Genomic DNA, 24179 nt, shown 5'->3' with positions numbered 1-24179 from the left:
AATTCAAATATAAGAGCCAAAATTATAAAATTCCTACAAGAAAACATAGCGAAGCATCTTCAGAACCTCCTGCTAGGCAATGATTTCTTAGACTTTACACATAAAGCACAAACAACAAATTAAAAATCAATGAATGGAACCTAATAAGAATTAAAAACCTTTGTGTATCAATGGACTTTATCATAAAAGTATATTGATAATGTGCATAATGGGAGAAAATATTCAGAGAATATATATTGATGTTGCTGTTTTCAACCATTGGCTTAAAAAAATTAGAAGCACCATATTTTGTAAGTCTCCAATTGGAAGACAACATGACCAGTGTCTCCCTGAATTGCTCCCCTACTCAGGCTCAGAATTATTTGATAGTGGGGACTAGATAAGTCAATCATTTCTATGAAATCATTTCTATGAAATGATTGACTGGTCTGATTCAATAGTTAAGCCTTCTGCTAAACAACTCACAAGGCCTGTACAAAGGGATTTGTATCTGCTCACTTTTAAGTGATGCTCTTTCATCAAATGTTGGGTTGATGTCCTAAGTTGCCATTTTGAAGTACTGGGTCCTCCTTAGTTCTTCTAGTCATTCTCTTCTAGAATTTTTAAAATTTTAATTAAAATTAAAATTTCTGGCTAGAAAACAAAAATTGAAGTTGATAGTTGAAATTGGAGAGGAAGAAAGTTTCTACAAACTCATAGAGGTAAAGGTATACATCATTTTATTGTGCTTCACTTTACTGGACATCATAGATACTGAGTTTTTTTTTTTACAAATTGAAGGTTTGTGGCAACCTCGCATCAAACAAGTCTATTAGTGCCATTTTTTCCAACAGCTTACGCTCACTTCAGTTCTCTGTGTCACATTCTGTAATTCTCACAATATTTCTAACTTTTTCCATTATTACTATATTTGTTATGGTGATATGTCATTTATTATCCTTGATGTTACTATCGTTATTGTTTTGAGTGCCCTGAACTGCACCCATATAAGACAGTGAACTTAACCGATAAATGTTGTGTGTTTTCTGACTGCCTCACCAGCCATTCCCTATTCTCTCTCCCTCTCCTTGGGCTTCCCTCTTCCTTGAGACACAACAATATTGCAACTAGGTCAATTAATACTGCTATAATGTTTTCTAAGTGTTCAAGTGAAAGGAAGAGTTGCATGTCTCTCACTTTAAATTGAAAGCTAGAAATGATCAAGCTTAGTGAGGAAGCCATTGTTGGACCAAACTATTAGACAAATTGTGAGTACAAAGGAAAATTCTTGAGAGAAATTAAAATTGCTAACCTGAAAGACAGATGAATGATAAGAAAGTAAAACTGCTTTATTGCTGATATGGAAAAAGTTTTAGCTGTGTATATAGAAGATCAAACCAGCCATAACATTCCCTTAAGCCAAAGCCTAACCAGAGTAAGGTCCTAATTTTCTTCAAATCTTTGCAGGCTGAGGTGAGGAAGTTACAGAAGAAAATTTTGAAGCTAGCAGAGGTTGTTTCTTGAAGTTTTTAAGGAAAGAAGCTACCTCCATAACATAAAAGTGCAAGGTGAAGCAGCAATTACTGATTTAGAAGCTGTAGCATGTTATCCAAAATATCTAGTTAAGGTCATTGATGAAGGTGGTTACACTAAATAACAGATTTTCAAGACAGACAAAACAACCTTCTATTGAAAGATGTCATCTAGAACGTTCATAGCTAGAGGGAAGTCAATGCCTGGTTTCAGAGCATCAAAGGACAGCTTGACTTTCTTCTTAAGGGCTAATAGAACTGGTGACTTTAAGTTGAAGCCAATGTTCATGGACATTCCAAAACCCCTATGGCCCCTAAGAGTTATGCCAAATCTACTCTGCTTGGACTCTAGAAATGGAACAACAAAGCCTAGATGACAGCACATCTGATTACAACATAGTTTACTGAATATTTTAAGGCCATTGTTGAGATGTACTGCTCAGAAAAGAGATTCATCCCAGAATATTATTGACAATGCCAGTTCTTTGTCTCTATGGACCAATGAAATTGTCTAAAATTGGCAATGCTTCCAATTGTACAACAAAGGAAGGATACTGTAAGGCATGGTTTCTTTATTTTGAATGTTATCCATGATGCCCAGTAGATGGAGAGAGCCAAATGGTAAAATGACTGAGAGGCAGAATGGCAAACTGTGATACACTTATATGATGGAAAATGGTATGGCTACAAAAAGGAAGGCTGTCAAGAGGCATGCAACAAACTGCATAAACCTTAAAGACAATGTATTGTGCAAAATAAGCCAGAAACAAAAGAACAAATATGCTAAGGTTTCTTTCAGAAAATACTTATAAGCAAGTTGGAGTTAGATTACAAGCACTTATAACAGCCACACTCAGTCTGAAGTCATAAGTGTATTTCTAGATTCTGAGACACTGAGCTATATACATATCAGCTGGTATTTCCCAGAGTATAGAGTAACTCTGTGACACCTAAGACCCAGAAATGGAGTGCTGTAGCCCTGAAAGTTAGCGTAGTTGTATATAATAACAGTTCAAGTAACTGAAAAAGAGATCAGGCCTCAATTAGAGAAAAATGAAACCAATCTTGGTGAACTAAGATAAATCAGATATAGCGTAAAAGATGATAGTGTATTTACTCTAGATTTTCACTTACTGCATGAGACCAAAGGCAGAGAGGTTCATTACAGCTAGAACCTAAATTTTCTTTAAAACAAAAATGAATCATCTGGATAGCTCGCTTAAACAATCCAAACTCCTAGAATCCAGAATGGAAACAAGGCCTTTTAATTCTGTAGAGCTTAATGTAATATCCAGATACCACTCATACTATAGTGAGCTGATAATTAAAAAGTATTGATAGAGTCCCTTGAGAGTCTGAAGAAAAAAAGATATTGAACTACTAAACTTTTCCATCTGGAAATCACTAGGTACTCTCTCAACCATTGGGGATTCCCAAGAAAATAGGTTAAGTCCTTTATTTTAAGGCTAGCCCTTATGAAATTTATTTCTGTAATGGAGAAGCTATGACTACCTACGACAAGGCCTAAGAGTTACTTCCAAAAATGACTTTTGTTGCTCAGATATGGCCTCTTTCTCTCTCTAAGCCCAACTCTACAAGGGCAATCATTACCTTCCCTTGTACATGGCTTATGACATTCAGGGATGAAAGTCTCCCTGACAACATGGGGCATGACTGCTGGGGATAAGTCTGGCCTTGGTATCGTAGGATCGACAATACCTTCCTGACCAAAAGGGGGAAAATAAATGTAATAAAATAAGATATAAGTGGCTAAGAGAGTTCAGATAGAGTCAAGAGGCTATTCTGGAGGCTACTCTTGCATAAACTTCAATTATATAGTGCTAGTTGTCATGGTTTGCTAACCCCCAACCAACATCACTCCTGTTAACTCTTAAGAACCTAGGACTTGAACTGACTCTATAAAGGTTCCATGCACAAAGTTTGATTCCCTGGAACCTATAATTTCCAGTGGGTTCCTAGGCCAGATAAATCCTGAAATCCAGGGGGAACAGCCTCTCTAAGATTATCAACCGATTATATTCCCCTATCCTTTAGTGTTGACACCCCTTCTCGACACGTAAAAGTCAGAACAGGCATTGCCTAAATATCCCTATAGATTGGGAGAAGGATCAAGGGAGAGGGAGGAATTATAACAGAGAAAATAAGATTTAACAATTGAGTATAACTGCTGTATCAGTACATTGATATTTCTTCTAACCTTCAGTGTCTTGGAGCAGCTAGAAGGAAAAATCTGAAATAGTGGAATGGTAACTCATAACAAACTCTGAATCTGTTCTGTACTTGTGAAAGTATACTTTGAAAGTTTTTGCTTTTCCTTTCTTTTCTTTCTATATATGTTATATTTCACAATAAAAATTTTATTTTATATATATGTATAATATGTACCTGGTCATCCAAGAGCTCTGATGGAGATGTACAATGAGATGAATGTTTCATGCCTGCTAATCCAGCATCCATTTGACAGCCCATGGATTAAGGAGTCATTTAGACTTTCAAGACTTATTATTTAAGAATATATATAATAAGGCTACAACTGCCATAGATAATGATTCCTCTGATGGATCTTGGCAAAGTCAATTCAAAAACCTCTGGAAAGGATTCACCATTCTAAATGCCACTAAGAACATTCATGATTTACAGGAGGAGGTCAAAATACCAACACTAACAGAAGTTTGGAAGAAGTTGATTCCAATTCTCATGGATGACTGGAGGAGGTAACTGCAGATGTAGTAGAAATAGCAAGAGACCTCAAAATAGAAGCAGAGCCTGAAGATGTGACTGAATTGATAAAATCTCATGATAAAACTTGAATTGATGAGGAACTGCTTCTTATGAATGCACAAAGAAAATGGTCTTTTAAGATGGAATCTACTCCTGGTGAAGATGCTATGAAAATTTTTGAAATCACAACAAAAGATTTAGAATATTACGTCAACTTACTTGATAAAGCAGTGGCTTGGTTTGAGAAGATTGACTCCAATTTTGAAAGAAGTTCTACTATGGGTAAAATATTATCAAACAGTATCACAACTAAAGAGAACTCTATCATGAAAAGAAGAATCTATCTATGTGGGCATACTTCATTGTTGACTTATTATAAGAAATTTCTATATCCACTCCAACCTTCAGCAACCAACACCCTCCATCAATATCAAGGCAAGATCCTCCACCAGCAAAAAGATTACAACTCAATGCAGGCTTAGCTGATTGTTAGCATTTTTAGCAATAAAGTAGTTTTTTTTTTTTAAATTAAGGTATGTGCATTTTTTTAGACATAATGTATTGCACATTTAATAGAGAACAGAATAATGTAAATGTATGTTTTATATGCACTGGGAAACCAAAAACTTCATGTGACTTTCTTTATCATGATATCTGCTTTATCACGATAGTCTGGAACCAAACCTACAATATCTTTGAGGTGTGCCTCTATTGCTTACTGAGTTTGGGATGATGCTCTGGGGGTCATAGACTTTTATGTAGGATGCCAAGAAAACTCACCAACTAATTCAGCTGAATCATGATCTCAAAGCTAGGAAGGATCATGAGCTTAGAAGCCTTTTCATTGTTCCTTTCTTCTTTCCTCATGCTCTGAATGTAAAGGGGGTGTTAAACCTTCTAAAAGATGTTAACTGTCTAAAATAAAGTTGGTTTGAGTCAATCTTCTTAAGATTTTAAGGTACAAAATTATTCCAGATTATATTTTGATTATATTTAAATTCCAGATTGAGAAGTTTGGACTTTATATTCTAACCAGGGTTAAATCACTGGAAGATTTTGAATCTGAGGAGTTATTTATTTGAACACTGAGATAATTATACCGCAATTTCCCTTAAAATATTTTTAAAAGAGTTTTTTTAAGCTAAAGTCGTTTTTTTTAAATTTGACTCCCTTTAAATTGGACCACAATTTGGGATCTATAGGGTGAATATATGGCTTCTTTAAAAGGTAGGACTGATTCTTTCTTAGGGTTTTGTTTTTTGTTTGTTTGTTTTCGGCATAGGCAAGCACCAGGAATCGAACCCAGGTCTCCAGCATGGCAGGTGGGAATTCTGCCACTGAGCCACCATTGCTTCACCCTCTTAGGGTCTTATTCTTTAAGGAGATATTTATAGGTATTGGCTTTACAGGTTTTTCTCCTCACTGACAATAATCTTGCGTGAGGTTATGTGTTGTGTTATAATTTATGGGTAGTAACAGAATTTTGAGAAAGAAAAACTTCACTTAATTTTTGTGACCGAATGTAAAACATCTGACAGTGTTTGCCAAGCAAACCCAAATTGCCTTCCTGTGCTTGCACAAGCAAAAGGAAAAATCCAGGGTATCCTTCTGCAAATCAACATCAAAGGATTTGCAAAAAATGTAGGGAGGTGACATGTTTTTGGAAAAACAGTATGAGATCCCTCTGTTACTAGAGCACTGTTGACTGCTGCTCTCCATTCTAACCATGGCCAAGGGCAATTGAGGTTTATGTGGCTTTATTGCTGAGGTAGCTGGTCTTTCAGAACCCAAGCACACAACTACCTGTCTTTGTCCTGCTCCCCCATTCTTTAACAGCTGTTAAGGATGGAGATTCACAGTACTTTTTTTTTTTTTTTTTAATGAAATGAAGCCTTTCTAAAAACTTTCTTAAAGTCAAAGTTGGGGAGAGAGAAAATGCCATTAAGTAAACATCTTTTCTGAAACCTGATGCTAAATGTGCCATCGCCTCATATAAGTTATTCAGTGCATATAAAATTTATTCCACAGAATTATGGCCTTCACACTGAGTAACCAAAAAGCATTTATTTTTCCCCTTATTAATGTATCAGATTTTCTTCCTTTTTTCTTATGAGATTCTCACTCTCATTTTTAGCGGTAAGGGGATCATTTGTATCATCCCATGAATTTAAAACTTTTAGTTTCTATAATTTTGTACTCTCAATAAGGGATATGTCATTGTAGGTATTGATAACCTTAAATATCTAATATTTCAGAAGAGTTGATTCACAGTGCTCCAAAATATTTAGGCTGTGAAACTGCTAGCTTGTCTGCCTAGCTGCCTGCTTCCCTTCTTCCTTTCTTTCCTCTTCTTCTCTCCTTTTTCTCTCAACCTTTGTTCCTTTTATTCTTTATTTGTTTCTCTTTTTCTTTCTCTACATTTTCTTTTTCTTCTTTCTCTCTTTCTTTCCTTTGTTCCTTCCCTACCTCCCTCCTCCCTCCCACCTTCTGACTACATTTCTTTAAGTAATTTAATTGCACTAATACAGATAATGAAGAAAATTTCATGTCATAGTGTACAGTTCAGTAAATTTTCACAAAAAGTGGACACCCTTGTGTAAAGAGTCTCCATATTAAGAAACATCTTAAAAACTTTGTGCCCCTTCAAGTTATTAAGCAGTCCCCTTCCCCCTAAAACACTCCACTATTCTGACTTGTCACATATTAAATACTTTTACCTGATTTTTTCATTTAAATGGATTCATATAGAATGCACTCCATTATGACATGCTTATTTTACTCAACGTTATGTGAGATGTAGCCATATTGTTGCTTATAACAGTAAGTCATTCTTTTTCATTGCTCTATTAGGTAAAAAGGACAGATTTAGAAATACTTTGTTCTTGGATATTTGGTTCTCTTTTTTCTTTTTACCATTACCTATATTTATTTATTCAAATAGTCATGTGCTGTCTTTTTTAAAAAATACCTTTATTGACAAATCTGCACACACATACAGCCTATACGTGATGTACAATCAATAGTTCACAATATCATCACATAGTTGTGTATTCATCACTGTGATCATTTTTTAGAATATTTGCATTACCCCAGAAAAAGAAAAAAAACTCATACCTTTACCTCTCCCTTGCATTGACCACTAATATTTCAATCTACCCGATTTATTTTGTCCCTTAACCCCCTATTATTTATTTATTTTGTATTCATATTTTTTTTACTCAACTGTCCATATCCTTGATAAAAGGAGCATCAGATGCAAGGTCTTCATAATCACACAGTCACATTGTAAAAGCTATATTGTTATACAATCATCTTCAAGAATCAAGGCTCCTGGAACACAGCTCAACAGTTTCAGGTACTTCACTCCAACCACTTCAATGCACCATAAACTAAAAAGGAATATATTGCTTAAGAATGGATTCAAGGATAACATCTTGACTTTGTTTGATATCTCTCAGCCACTGAAACTTTATTTTGCCTCATTTCTCTCTTCCCTCTTCTGGTCAAGAAGGCTTTCTCAAGCCCATGATGCTGGGTCCAGGCTCATCCTGGAGTTCTGTCTCACATTGCCAGGGAGATTTGTAGCCCCAGGAGTCACGTTCTACAGAGGGGAAAGAGCAGTTAGTTCATCTGCCAAGTTGGCTTAGAGAGAGAGAAGCCACATCTGAGCAACAAAAGAGGTTCTCTGGGGATGACTCTTAGGCATAATTATAAGAAGGCTTACCCTATCTTTTGCAGGAAAAAGTTTCATATGGGTAAACCCCAAGATCAAGGGCTCAGCCTGTTGATTTGGTTGTCCCCACTGCTTGCAAGAATATCAGGAATTCTCCAAATGGGTAAGTTGACTATTTCCTCCTTTCTCCTCAGCCCCCCAAGGGGGCATTGCAAATACTTTATTCACTGCCCAAATTACTCTGGGATACATCACACTAACCTGGACAAATGAACAAAAACTCATGCCCTATTCAAGATCCATGTGCTTATGGCATTAAACTAAATTGACCATACAAGCTAAATTTGGTAATGCACTACCCAAAATATAAATTTTGCACCAAATAAACATCTTTCCATATGGTTATAAGTTATATTAGGGTTCACTGTTGGGTTGTACAGTTCTGTGTTTTTTTTTAATTTTATTCTTGTAACATATATACAACCTAAGATTTCCAACTTTAACTACTTTCAAGTATACAATTCACTGACAGTTACAGTCACAATGTTATGCTGCCATCACCACCATCCATTACCAAAACTTCTCCATCACCCCAAACAGAAACTCTGTACCAATTAACCATTAACTCCCTATGATGCACTCCAACACTCACCCCTGGTGCTACTGCAGTTTGCAAATATTGAACATGTTGGAATGGCTTTTAAAGTGGATAAGAGGAATATTCTGGAAGAGTTGTAAGGAGCTTGATGGAGATGGTCTAGAATACTTTCACAAGATTGCTGGTAGAAATATGGACTCTAAGGATACTACTGATAAGGCCTTAAAGAGAAATGATGCATGTTTAATTGCAAACTGGGAGAAAGGCAATCTTTGTTTTAAAATGTCAAAGAGTCTGGTAAAATTGACTACTGGTTTTGGATGAAAGGCAAATGTTAAAAGCTATGAGATGGGATACTGAGCTGAAGAGATTTCCAAATTAAATGTGGGAAATACAGCCTGGCTTCTTCTTACAGCTTATAGTGAAATGCAACAGGAAAGAGACAAGCTGAAAGCTGAACTCTTGGATACAAAGAAACCAGAAACTGATGGTCTGGAAAACTCTGGGCTTCCAGAAAGTGAGACTTCAGTGAATATGATCCCACACGAAGATTTATCCAAACATAGAACCAGACAGCCATTTCAGAAAAAGCCAGGATTAGAGATGGTGTTATACAGAAAGGATTTGCAGAAAGTTCGATTGTCTGATGAGTATGATCCCAGTATACTGAGTAGAAAACCAATAGGAGGGTTGTGGGATGAAACCACTGCTAGTCCAGACTAAAAGGGATAGAAAAGGGACAAATTGAAGGAAAAATAACTTCAAAGGCAGAACCATGGAAGCTAAGGTCTGAAGCCAAGAAAACTCGGGCCAGGAGAGTGGACCACCCCCATGTACTTGAAGAGGGTAAGTTTGCCCTGAAGGCAGAGGGTGGGGCTTCTGCCTTGATGTTCAGGTAGAGTTTGGGTGCCTCATGCCTCAGAGAGTGTGAAGCACATTCCTTGGGGTTGGGGAGAGGCTTGCTGCTGTCCCATTGTTCTGAGGGGATTGATCATGTGTCCCAGAGATGTCAGAGAACCCAGGTGCTGCCCCAATTTTTTGGAGAGGGTGGAGCCAAGAAAAAGGTGGTTTTCCTAATGTCTCCTAAGGTTGCAACCAACACCACAGCATTTGCAGAGAACAGAGCTGTTGCATAGACCCTTGGAAAGGGTGGGACTGCTGCTTTCTAAAGTCCTGAAGTTGAATGACTCTCAGACTTTGAATTCCAATGGAGTTTGCCCTGAAGGTTTTCAGAACTCTTTGGGTCTAGTGACTCCTGTTTGCCTTTCAGCTTTTTCCTAAGGCAATGGGAATATATATATCCTATGTCTGTCCCTCCTTCATATATTGGCAGTAGATAACTTATTTTGAATTTCACAGGTCCAGAGCAGAGGAGAATCTTTTGCTCTAGGACAAACCATGCCTGTAACTGACTTTGATGAGATTTTGTACTGTTTATGACTTTGTTTTGCATTTGTGTTTTTACTGAAATAGTTTAAAGTTTTGTGATGTTATGATGGAATGAATGTCAATTTTGCATATAGAAAGCTCACATAGTTTGGGGATCCAGAGGATGGAAAGTGCTGGTTTAAAACTGTGGTCTACACCAGAAAAGCCATATTCTTTAACCCTCATTCAATATTGTTGGGTGGGATCTTTTGATTAACTTGTTTTCATGGAGATGTGACCCACCCAATGGTGTGTGGGAACTTTCGATTAGTTGGTTTCTATGGAGATGTATCTCCACCCATTCAATGTGGGTCTTACTCCACTTACTGGGATGCTTTAATTGGGAACCATTTTGGAAAAAGCATCAGAGCTGACTGAGACAAGAGATGTTTGGAGATGCAGAAAGAAAACACCCCTGGAGAAGCCACTTTGAAACAAGAAACCATGAGAGAAAGTTAGCAGACATTGCCACATGCCTTCCAAGTTGACAGAGGTGTTCCAGCCTTTCTTTGGTGTTAAGGTATCTTTGTCTGGTTGCCTTATTTTGAACATTTCTATGGCCTTAGACCTGTAAACTTATAACTTAAATAAATTTCTTTTTTTAATTTAATTTAATTTTTTAAATAAATTCCTTTTTATAAAGCCCATTCCATATTATACAGCTATAAGACAGAACAAAGTTATGAAGTATGTAACAACATGGATGGACCTTAAGGACATTATGCTGAGTGAGATTAGCCAGACACAAAAGGACGAATACTGCATGGTCTCACTGATATGAACTGACATTAGTAAATAAACTTGGAGAATTTCATTGGTAACAGAGACCATTAGGAGAAAGAAATAGAGTAAGATATTGGGTAATTGGAGCTGAAGGGATACAGATTGTGCAGCAGGACCAATCATAAAAACTCAGAAATGGATAGCACAATATTACCTAACTGTAATACAATTACATTAAAACACTGAATGAAGCTGAATGTGAGAATGATAGAGGGAGGAGGGTTGGGGGCACAAATGAAATCAGAAAGAAAGATAGAAGATAAAGACTGAGATGGTATAATCTAGGAATACCTAGAGTGTATAATGATTGTGACTAGATGCACAAATTTAAAAAATGTTTTGGCATAAGGAAGAACAAAGGAATGTCATTACTGCAGGGTGTTGAAAATAGATGGTAATTATTATTTTAAAATTTTAACTTAATGTGTGAGACTGAAGCAAAAAATGTTTATTTGATACAAAATTTATATTTTGACTAGTGCATTTCCTAATATAACTTATGTAGACAGCTTAATTGAAACACCATAAGTACATGAAACCTTGAATAGGGCAGGAGATTTTGTTGGTTTGTCCAGAGTAATGCCCCGATAAATCCCAGAGTGATTTGAACAATGAATAAAAAAGTATTTGCAAAATCCCCTTTGGGGAATGGTGAGAAAGGGAGAAAATTCAACCTCCCCAAGTTGAATTCTTGATATTCCCACAAGCAGTGGGGGCAACTAAAGCTATAGGTTGAGCCCCCAATCTTGGGGTTTGTTCATATGAAACAACTCCACAAAGGATAGGTCAAGCTTACTTAAAATTAGACTTAAGTGTCACCCCCAAGAGAACCTCTTTTGTTGCTCAGATGTGGCCTCTCTCTCTCTCTCTCTCTCTCTCCAGCCAACACAACAAGCAAACTCACTGCCCTCCCCTTGTCTACCTGGGACATGACTCCTAGGGGTGTGGACCTTCCTGGCAATGTGGGACAGAAATCTTAGAATAAGCTGAGACTCAGCATCAAGGGATTGAGAAAACTTTCTTGACCAAAAAGGGGAAGTGTGAAATGAGACAAAATAAAGTGTCAATGGCTGAGAGATTCCAAACAGAGTTGAGAGGTTATCCTGGAAGTTATTCTTATGTATTAAATAGGTATCACCTTGTTAGTCAAGATGTAATATTCAGGCTGTAGAGAACTGCCTGAAAATGTAGAGCTGTGTTTCAGTAGCCACGTTTCTTGAAGATGATTGTATAAAATGATACAGCTTTCACAATGCGACTGTGTGATTGTGAAAACCTTGTGTCTGATGCTCCTTTTATCTACCTTATCAACAGATGAGTAAAACACATGGAATGAAAATAAATAATAGGAGGTACAAATGTTAAAATAAATTTAGTTTGAAATGTTAGTGATCAATGAAAGGGAGGGGTAAGGGTTATAGTGTATGATTTTTTTTCTATTGTCTTTTTGTTTCTTTTTCTGAATTGATGCAAATATTCTAAGAAATGATCATGATGATGAATATGCAATTATATGATGATATTGTGAATTACTGATTATGTGTGTAGAATGGAATGATCAAAAGTTAAGAATGTTTGCGTTTGTTGTTATATATAGTTTTTTAATTTTTAAATTAATTTTTAAAAAAGCCATTCTATTTCTTGTATATTGCATTCCAGCAGCTTTAGCAAATCAATACAGATCCTTACTTAGTAATTCCAACATTTAAGTCCTCAAATGATCTATTTATGTTCTACCTCACAATTCATTGCTTCTTCAGGTTTGTAAATTTTGATTGAATACTGGACATTGTGGTTAGTATGTTGAGGGAGTCTGGCGTTGTTTGAAGGGCATTGAGTTTTTTACACGAGACAGTGAAATTATTTGTAGATTCACTGGATCTTGAGCCTTAGTTTTATCAATTGTTAGAAGGACTCCATTTCACCTGGATCTTTATTCCCAGGGACAACAGATTGGTTCTAACAATGACTTCAGTGAAATAATCACATAGACTCCCGGGCACACCTCCCACACAAATTTCCCCTCTTAAAGCTGTATCTCAGAAATTCCAACCCACTCGGAATCACTGAACTCTTACGTGTGTCTCGTCATTTCAGGGAAAGAACCACACTCTGCGTGTATTGCTCCTCCCTGTGCCAATCTTCTGACAAAAAGAAATAAATGTTAGAAATCCAATCATTACAGAGATAGACTGCAGAAAGTCACAGTTCTCTACTGTCCTTCCCCAGGCTTTTTATTTTCATATAACAAAGCATACATATATTCTTATTTGAAATATATCTTGTTTTGCAATTGAATTTCCTCACTTAAATTATATCATAACATGAATTTTAAACATATACACAGTGATGTTTTTTCACACTCTACCTATATCTTTTCTTGTTCCTTTAAAAGAAGCATAGGTAGATTCAAAGAATGTTGTTATTGAAAAATATTAATTATAAAGAGTTGAGGAAAGATGTGTCTGTAGGCTCAAAGCATGCAAGGACATAGGAGCAGACTTCAGAAAATTTTCTTCTGGGGTGAGAGGATGGGAAGCAGAGAAAGAGGTTGAAGAAGAAACTTGGTAGGTCATGTGCCTTATCTTCCTGTATGGAATTATAGAATGATAAATTGAAGTTACAGAACATTGTAGATCAAGGTAACTTACTATTAAAGTGTGCTTATATTAAATTAGACTACACAGTACAAGACTGTGTTGGCACTTAATACCATGCGCAGAATCGTGGTTTTCATCCTTTACAGCAATGCAATTTGCATAGATTAGCTTAAAATACCTTGTGATTCTACTGTTAAAATGTCAACTTTGGCAGCCTCTTCAAACAATATTATTGTGAATATCCAAGGTTATCACAGCCATTTATGAAAAGGCTCCCCAATCAATAGCCAATAATTAAAATTATACATTTAGTTATGTAGAACTAATAGCCTGTTTTCTTCTTAATAGTGTGTGTGTATCTGTAGGATGAATACCCAGGAATTTTGTCATATGTAATTTCAGATATAGAAAGTACATTAGAATTAGACTAGCCAAACCCTTCTTTCTTAACAGGTCAAGAAACTAAGGTCTGCAGAACTTGCTCAAAGTCACATAGCTACCCCACCTGTACTCAGGACTCTTTTATCCTCTAACTTTCCACTTCATCATGGCAAAGGCTTTTAAAAGAAAAAAAAAATACTGGAAAAGATATGAACAAAGGGTGGAATTATTGGTTTCTATAATTCATATATAAGAGTATTATGAATGCCCAATCAGAAATGATCCCATGACAATTGGATTCAATTAAAACTTTTGGATTTATCACCAATATATCACCACCAATTAAAGTTGGTGGAAGTTCTATTTTAACCCTTCAGAGTTAAACTCAAGTGTCGCAGATATTGTGTCATTTCTTCATAAGGAATAGACGATGGAAAAACAGGAAACAGATGGAAGGTTGAGTTTAGCATCTGAGAGCAAAATCACAAAAGCAATTCTATTTATCTCTAATGCTGAGTATTCAGTTTCTCTGATTCTTTTCCTCAACTTTATATATAAATGTATAGGTAGAGATAATTATGTTTATAGAAATATGAAATTGAAAGCAGAGTTGAGATATTGGGTCTTTAATGCAAATACCTTAAATTCGGTATTTTTAAGATAAACTTTTCTAGCATGACTCATCTCTCAATATGTCATTTATCCTCTTTTCTACCTCTAGATCTCATTTATTTGTATACTGATTTTCAGTAAAAGGGGGGCAGAAGGAGACAGAGAGGATACAGTACCCACGAGGGGTTATTGTTGGCTAGCTATTTTTGTGTAACAAACCACTCCAATACTTAGTACCTTAAAACTGCAATTGTAGTTTCCTTCTGGGTTGACAGGGCTCAGTTGCACTGTTTTTTTGGTCTCACTTAGGGTCCCTCGGGTATAATGCAACTAAAAGCTGAAGTTATCTATATCAGAATCACCTGCGACATTGGGGCAGTTGGGCTTCTCGTCTTTTCCAAGTTATCTCAGGGACTTTCCTCTTTATGTAATTTATCTAGCAAAATGACTAAACTTCTTACATGGCACTTCAGGATACCTGAAAAAAAAAAAGGTGTGAGTCACAGGCCCAGATTATTGGGGGAGGGGGTCTATAAAGGGTGTAAATACCTGGGAGCATGGCTCATTTGAGGCCATTTTTGGAGATTAGTTACCATAAAGGGCACATAAGAATACTTGGGGAAATGGGTGTGTTTTTTGTTAAAGATGATTTTAGATATTTGAAATATGTGGGAATGGAGTAAAAGTTATTTCTTCTTAGTTAAAAAAAGAAAAGAAAACTTGACCAAACATTTTATCCTCAATTGAGGAGTATAAGCATCCAATAAACCCTACCAGAATCTTGGGGAAGAATGGCATGACTTTATTTATTTATTTATTTATTTGGTGGGGTACATTGGAAAAAATGATAACATACTTAGCATTTGGCAATTAAGTTATCAAAATAAAACTATGGTATGTTGACATTCTTGCTTTGAATTGAGATTTGATTCATATTGAATTTCTGCTAAGGCACTTCATTTACCATAAATTTTTACTAATTTTGAAAATCAGAAAGTGCTCAGATACTAATGCATATTTGCTTTCAGATGCTCTTTCTTCAATCTTTCCTCCTCAGACCCACAAACATTCAAAACTGAGATTTTTGCATTACTTTACAGAAGAACATACAACTCTTCTTATGACCATCCAACTTATTCCTTGGACAGAGAATAAAGCAATGAAACTCCCATTAGTTTTCACATGCATTAGTGATAGCTAAAATTTCAGACTTTATTTCAGCTGGGAAGATTGCAAAATCATTCACTAGAGAAACTGCATAAGGTTGGTAAACCTCTCACTAAAGAGGCTGACCTTTGTGTGAAGAAGCATTATTCCAAAGATTATATTTTTGCTTCCCTACATGGAGTTCCACTTCCATAAATAAAGCAGCCTAATTTGAGTAAGTCAGGTCATTTATAGTCAAACTCCTACACGCTCTATTAAACAGCACAGTAATATGTATATATGATGCAGCCAATATTTTGAATGGAAGAAATATGCTAAAAGAGACTTTCCAAAAGAGATTTAAAAGTCTAGGTATGGTTAGGCTTAAGAAAAATAGTATAATTTTAAGTAGAAATGGACAAATACACAATGATATTAGGAGATCTGAACAAAAAAATGTATTTGAAAGCAATTTAGTCTTTTCTGAACTATAAATACTTGTCAGTTGATTCCAGCTCTAGTCAAAGCCACGGCATAAATATTAGTCATCTCCATATTCAACAGCCTACTTCATTGCCTGGTAAATAGAAAGTGTTTAATCAACATTTACTGAGTGGATGGATTGGTAGATGGATGGATGGCAGGAACATAGGATGCTATGTATTATCTATACTTTATGCATTGATTTGTTAGGACAGGGAATGGAAAATTACAGTTTTGATTCATCTTAATGGTTGAGCTTTGAATAGTCCATGTTTTCTCTTGCCCTTTGTCTCCAAACAGTTTTAGCCTAGATACTGTTAAATGTTAATGAATCACGTTCTTGAAACCTAAAAGGAAAGATGCTTGCCATTTTCTAGCCATAACTTGGCTCCTACTGAGACTTTACATACTCAAAGAGAGGTAATGGCCAAGCATGTTCAAAAATTGATGTAAGACATGAATAGTTAGATTGTGGAAGCACAGTGAGTTCTGAGAAAAATAAATATAAATAAACCCACAAAACTTAGAAGCTGAGGAACATTAAAATCAGATAGAGGGCTGGCCACAGTGGCTCAGCAGGCAGAGTTCTTGCCTATCATGCCAGAGACTCCGGTTCGATTCTCGGTGCCTGCCCAAAAAATCAGACAGAAAAAAAGTTCTAAAATCAAGAGGAGAGAAAAATAGATTATCAAAAACAAATAAACTTTTCATCAGCAACATCAAAGGCCAAAGGATAATGGAACACTAACATTGAGAGTTAAACTATCAGCCATAAAGAAGGGAAAAACTAAGTTTTTAAAGATAAACAGTGAGAGGGTGTATCACACAGATGTTCACTGTATAAACTACTAAAGGATATATTTTAATAAGAAAGAAGTGAATCTAGAAGGAAAGACTGTGTTTTTGTGAAATAATGTGAAATGTTAGTATAAATTTTAGTATAAAAAAGCAATTTTAAGAAGCATTAACTTTAAAAAATTGAATAAAGAAGAATTGGGAAGGTATTTAAAACACAAAAAGATAAAAATATTACAAAATAACATGGAATATGAGCGTTGTGACTAGATTTGAAGCAATAAAAGTAACTTGTATTGTTTCAAAGCACTTTATAAAAAAATAAATTCAGACTTTTTTAGGGCAAATACATATGTTAAAACTTTAGTGAAAACCACAAAAATAACAGAAAAATAAGACATAACTTCCAAATCAGTAGAGGATGGAAAAAGATTTAAAAATAAATTAACATAATGAGTGCTTGAAATTTTAAAAATTAAAAGCCTCTAAGCACCTACCACTATAACCTTGACATATATAAAACAAAAATACTATAATTATAAGTAGAAATGGACAAATACACAATGATATTAGGAGATTTGAACATATCTCTCTCAGAAATAAGAAACATAGTAGAGAACAAATAGCAAAGATATAGAAGAGTCCAGTAATACATAAGGAAAAAGTTTGTATATAAAATACTTGTTATTAAAGGCATATAAACCTTCCTATGACAAATCTCCAAAAAAAATTTTTCTGAGCTGCTAGAGAAGTCTCAATATAGCCCAAATAATGTAATATTGAAAATTTTCTGTTAGTACTATACAGTAAAATTAAAAACTGTGAAAGAAAATGCAAAAAAAATTAAAAAATAAGAATGTTTCTAATGAGCTCATGGGTTAAAAAAGAAATGAAATTAAAAATTATAAAATATTAACAGTGGAAGTACAACACAAACACTATATATCAAATATGTGGGATTCAGCTAAAATGATATTTAAAAGTTGCATTTATAACTTTACGTGTTCACTGTAAAGAAGAAAGATTTAAATTAATAAGCAAAGCACAAATTCAAGAAGTAAGACTATTTACAGCCAAATAAGCATAAAGAATGTATATAAGAGAAACTAATCCAGAAATGAACACACAGGAAGACACAGGTATGTTGTTTGGAAAGGGAATATGGTCAAACTCTACCAGATGTTACCAAGGTAAGAGTGGCAGGTTGGGGAGAGCATCAGGGAATAGAATCAATACTAAGAATGTAGAGAGGGAAGAACTGCAAATAAGAATTAAGGTTACCATGTAGAAGGTTTTAGGAATAATTTCATGCCAGTAAATTTGAAAATGTGGACAAAATGATAAGTTTGTGGAAAAAGTATAAATGACAAAATATTTTCAGTAAGAAATTAAAGCATTGAATAGTCTATAGCCATTAAAAAATCACACTGGTTTTCAAAACTTGACCCAAAATGGAAGTAATGGGCCCATACAATTTCACAAATCTCACAGTTAAGTTTTACCAATCTTCCAAAGGGAAAAACCCAATTCATATACATTGTTTTGTAGACTACAAAAAAGAGGAGACGCTCACCAACTAATTTTATGATGCTAACATAAGCTTTGTAAATAAACTGAATTAGGAAAATCCAAGGAAAAAATCATAAGCTATTTTCAATTATGAAAGCAAAAGTCCTAAGTACGTACTACTGGTTAGCTATTTCAGTAATGTGTTTTTAATTAATTATGACCAAGAAAGATGTATCCTTGGACTGAAAGAATGATTTAACAGTAGAAAATCTATTAAGAAACTTAATACGTTTACTCATTGAAGGAGTATTTATTGTCTCAATAAATGCATGAAGAATTTTAATAAAAATCCAACATCCATTAATTATTTAAAATAAAAATTCATACCTTCAAGAAATAATTGAAGGGAGCTTCTTGAATCTGATGAAAGATATCTAGCAAAAACCTATAGTACATATATCCTTTAGCAGTGAAATGTAAGGGACAGATATTGTAAAGCCAAGGTCAAGAGATGTATACCCATTATCATTATTTCTGTTTAAGATTGTATTAATTATTGTAGCCAGTGTAATAAAGCAAGAAAAAGAAATAAGAGGTAAATGGATTGGAAGCAAAAAAAAAAAAAAAGTCATTAATTGCAGCTAATAACATTACCTCACAGTACACTCAAAGACTTTATAGGCAATTATGAGAAATAATAAAAGAATTCGTTAATGATACCATACAAAAGATCATTTCACAATTCCTGTAATCCAGCATTAATTAATTAGAAAATGAAATATTTGTTAAAGAGCTCTCATTCACAAAAGCAGTAGAATCTATAGGAATAAATATAATAAAACATTCTTAGGAAAACTTTATGAAGAAAACAATAAGTATTGTTAAAGGATATAAAAGATGGCTAAATAATGAAAGGAGATACCATGTGCCTGGAATCAAAGTATGAATATTATAGAGAGGTCATTTTTCCCAAAATTTATCTATAATCCACTGCACTTTAAAAAATCTTCAGAACTTTCTTCAGCGAAATTGGTAAATTGGCATTACAATTAAAATACAAGAGTAAATGGCCACAGGCGCGGGGCGGAGGGCTCTGTGGCACCTTCGCGGTCCCTGCGCCTGTTCCTTTCCCGCCCCACCGCACCTCTCTATGGGTATCTGCGCCGAGAAGTCAACGCTGAAGTAGCTGAGTTTGCAGGATTATCCAAACCACAGGGAAAATGGTGGAAAATTCACGGTCGCCATTACCAGAAAGAGCGATTTATGTCTTTGTTCTTTTCTTAAGGTCCCAATTTGACTTCATACTGTATCTCTTGTGGGCTTTTATTCCTGAATTTTAGTTTAACTCCTTACACTTAACCTATTCTCAAAAATACTGAGCTATCTTGTTAGCTGTCTGCTTATTACTGTGGTGCTTCAGTTGTATGTTCTTATTTGGAGTTAACTTGATGAATATCTCACCACTCAACTCCATTCATACAATCACAGGTAACTATGCTGAAAACCAAAAGCAGAAGCAGCTATCCCGGCGTTGAGATATTCCTATTAGTGAAGTAACTCAAATGTTCTTTCTTGCAGCTGAAGAACTTTACACCGAGAACTTCATTTATGTAGACATAAACACCAAGCATTTATTTATAAGTTTTTGACATAAGAATTTTGACCATAATTATTTTGACCATCTGTCTTATTAATAACTGGTATCGAGATGTTTTTTAAAAATGTAAGTTGACTTTCTCTTAGATTAAGTTCCATTGATATTGTAAATGTCTACTAATAAAATAAGTAAAATACTGCATTACCATATACCAAACTTCTAAAAAAATAAATGCCAGTATAAACAAGAAGTCTTTTCTGAGAAAAAAAAAAGAATAAATGGCCAAGTATTGCCAACAAACAAACAAAAAAATAGGCATTTAAAGCAAAAGGATCATCCAGATATCTAGGGTAGAGTAACAATTAAGAGCATAGAATTAAACAGCATGATGATAGGATATAAGAATAAACAGAAGAATACAGCACTTATAAGAAGCTTCTTGTGTATATGGTACTTTTGAACATATGACAGAGTTAACATTAATACTGGAGAAAAAGGGAGACTTTTCAATAAGCAGTAATGGGAAAATTGATTGTCCCTACGGGAAAAAATAAAACTATATCTTTTCTATATGTAATACACAAAATAAATTCCAGGGTACTTAAAAAAGTAAAACTTTAAAAAGTGACAATGTATTTTATGACTCTATATAAGTTCAAGAAAACATCAATAGGTAGTTTATCATAGCATTTTTCGTAACGGCAAAAAAATTAAACAACCCAAATGCAATTCATTCATTCAGTGTTCTGGGCACATTGAATACAGAAAAACAAACATCATCAATAAAATCTCTGCCCTCATGAAATTTATATTCCATGACTGAAGAATCCAAATATCGCAAATACTATATTCTATTCTATTTACTTCCCGATCTTCCTATAAATTAGGAGTATATATTCTTTCCCACAATCCAGATAAAAAATTAACAGGGCATTATACCTGTTAGGGAACTAATTGTTGCTCAATCAGGTACAGCATTTTAGTACATTTTAAGGATAAGGGGGCTGAATGACTGTAGAATATTGTCATTAGGATGTGATGATAAACAATGAGAAGAGGAAAAAGAAATGTGCAATTGCCGTGTGTTATTTATGTGAACATACAACCAGAAATGTCACTCGGCAATTGATTCATGAATGACTAATCACTTAAAAACTTATGAAGAGATTAACCAATAAAGAAAACGGAGTTTTGTACGTAAGATAAAGCGGCCATAGGAGTCCTCGAGAATGCAGACTTTGAGAACAGACAAAGCTGGGCCTCAATCCAAGCCCTGCCTTCCTGTATGCCTAGCTTTTTAGGCATAAATCACCTAACTTCTTCAAGCTTACAGTTTCTTCTTCCCTGAAAGAGAGCAATGCCTATTTCAAAGGGCCGCTTCCACAAGTATCACTGCAACCATTAGTATAACTTATGTAGAGACCCATAGAAATTCCTTTATTTCCTGTTAAACCGTAACACTAGCACCTAACAGCCACATGCTGTCTAAGAAGCCCTTGCAACAAATTTATCAGTGCCAAGACATTCAGATTTTCAGATCATGACTCATCACCTTGATTCTCACGCATGTAGCCTTATACATCCCCTAGTCCAACCCAATTTCACACTCCTCAAATCTCCAAACCCTTTAGTGTCTGTCATCAGAAAAATGTCTTAGAGCTTTAATCTCTTTTCTAACGTTCTCTTCACTTTCTTGCACCACCAGAAACGTGCTGTCCTCTGAGGTCACTTGCTTAGTAGTCCTGTCAAATAGGGACTTTTTTTCTCTCCCATATACTTTAGGCCAGTGGGCCACTTCCAGAGTTTTGTTTCTGCTCCCTCCCCTAAGCCCCACAGCTTTTTAAAAGTTCTTGCTAGTAGACAATATCATGTTCTCAACTTGCTTGTTTTGTTTTGTGAGGGGGGCAGTGCATGGTCTGGGAATCAAACCCAGGTCTCCCACATGGAAGGAGAGCATTCTACCATTGAACCACCCAGGCACCCTGACAATACCACATTCTATCCCTCACTGAAGCAGCCATCCCCCAAACTGAATGCGGACCTTATTCCCTTGCAGATCTTAGTAAATCCTCTTTCTCTTAAACATGACTCTCATCATATTTCTTGATTATTCCAACATCCATGTAATCTTTCCAATACTCTGATTTCTCAACTCCTTGTTTCTTCTCCTCCAGTGATCTCACCTACTAGCCCAACTACTTCCATGGTTTTAATTTTGTTATTGCCCACAATCGCATCCCTTACATAACCTCAATTTCAAGCAACTTAAACTCTAACAACCACTTCCTTTCTTTCCATCTCACATCCTCTACTATCTCAAGAAACAATTCTTCTACTCACTAGTGTCTCTAACTCTTGACCCTCCCACTTATTCGTAGTCCTTTACCTTCCTTTTAAGGTATGTATGAATTTGGTCACCCATAAGCAAAATTTGACAAATAAAATCATCCCTTTGAATAAACTCTCAATGGCCTTGGCCCCTTACTATATCACATTTGCTTGGAAAAAAAATGCCCAACAATGGTTAAATCTATGTCTGTAATCTGCATCTGTATCTTAGAAGTTGAGCATGGCTGTGATGACTGTTATTTTGAACTCAGAGCTGATGCTCCAAAATATTAATTTTGCAAAGCAGGCAGGTAGGAACTGTTAGTTCATATGGGCTGGGTAGAAGGAATGGACTGACTTTTTGTTTAGCATGAATATTATTTATCTGACACTCTTACACTCAGCACTTTTAGAAGATTTCAGAAGTTGGATTCAACTGAAGGAAGCCACCCTTCTTCTGCCTCAATATAGGCTAAATTGACATCAGAATGAAATCCAGAGATGAGTGTTCCTTCAGGAGCGCCTTCAGTTGCCCCATCCGACAGGCTCAGTCACTAAAGCCTTCTTAGAGAACCCAATAGGGTTCTGTTCCCATGGGTTCTGTTCCCTGAGTAACCCATGAAACCCAAAGCCAACTCTATGTCGGGCAACCAATTCAGCAATCCAACTACAAAGACAGGAATTAGTCCCACCCAAAAATATGAAGTTGACAAAGTTGTTTTTGATACCTGCTGCTGTTCTTCCCCCTATCCTCCCATCTTTCTGTTCAGATTATCTTTTCCCTCTGTTTGTATCTTGTATAAAAGCAGAATATAATATTACTTATTTCCATTTCCCTTAATCTGAGGTTAAATTAATGATGGAATAAAAGTCTTTGTTTATTTTTAAATTTCTTTAAAGTAATAATAAGCACATGAGATAGTTTTGTGTTGGGGAAATGGTTTCCTTCTCTTCCTATAGTATGTCCAAGCCAAGCATGGGCCTCCTGGATCCACTTTGAATGTGCGTTATACAGAATGGGTATTATTTTTCCTATACCCATTAGCTTTAGAACAATCACCTGGAGTGTGACAATCCTCTCACATACTGTGTCTGACCATTTGTCATTAATTTTAATGTTGTAACTGTTCTGGGCTATTTTGAATTTTTCATTCATTCATTAATCCTTGCAATTAATATAGATTGAGAATCTATAATATCAAGGTCATGTGCTAGGTCCTGTACCAAAGATGAAAAATAAACTTTTCCTATCTATTTATCACAGAAAGATAAGTAATGACTATAAAAAAGTATTCTACAGAGAAATAATTTCAGTGAGAAATGTTGAAATTATCATTTATAAATGAGAGCTTGTCTATTCAACATATTGAAAGCATCCAATAGGAGGATACTAATTAAAGAGACATTATTACAGCTTGAGCTTTCCTCTTAAACATCTGTAAATAGCTTTCATGAAGTGTGCCTGGGACAAGAAAAAGAAAACATACAGAGCATAAGCTAAGAAATTGTATAATGTAAGAACTGAAAAACATATCAAAATTCAACTAAACAACTCTTTAGGTTTTATCTCATAAATATAGAAAGCTGGGGGAAACACTTCTCTCACCTTTAAAACAAGAAAAAAATCTAGACAAACTGCCAATTAATGACTTTTCTTGAACCCATCTGAGAATTGATGATGTGACACCTAACCTGAGCTCTGGGGAAATACAGGTACCTTCAGAGAGAAATAAGTCCTGAGCATAACATTTGCTTTACTGTGGCACATGTCACTGGATGACACGTTGGCTGGAAAGACTGTCCACTGAAAACTTTTTGACAAATTGCTATAGGCTGAATGTGAGTTAGTGTGAGTGTGAATTCTCTGGGGAGTGCACTCAAAAGAGGATTTGCACCCTCTTACAGGCTTTTCCTCCACAAACCCTTCTAGATGTTGATAAGGAAAATCAGGGAGAATCCTGAGAAAGCTTCACTCATGGCGCTAAAAGGAAAC

The 24179-nt window shown here is 35.4% G+C and overlaps 1 pseudogene; it reads left to right on the top strand.

Annotated features, from left to right (window-relative positions):
* The first annotated feature begins 10455 nt into the window (after positions 1-10455).
* Positions 10456-19910, top strand: LOC143668202 (phosphatidylinositol N-acetylglucosaminyltransferase subunit P pseudogene; annotated as a pseudogene).
* The last annotated feature ends 4269 nt before the right edge of the window (positions 19911-24179 follow it).

The sequence above is a fragment of the Tamandua tetradactyla genome, chromosome 24 (assembly GCF_023851605.1).
Source record: "Tamandua tetradactyla isolate mTamTet1 chromosome 24, mTamTet1.pri, whole genome shotgun sequence".
Classification (NCBI taxonomy): domain Eukaryota; kingdom Metazoa; phylum Chordata; class Mammalia; order Pilosa; family Myrmecophagidae; genus Tamandua; species Tamandua tetradactyla.
The sequence above is the reverse complement of the archived record's forward strand: the minus strand, read 5'-3'. Positions and strand labels throughout refer to the sequence as shown.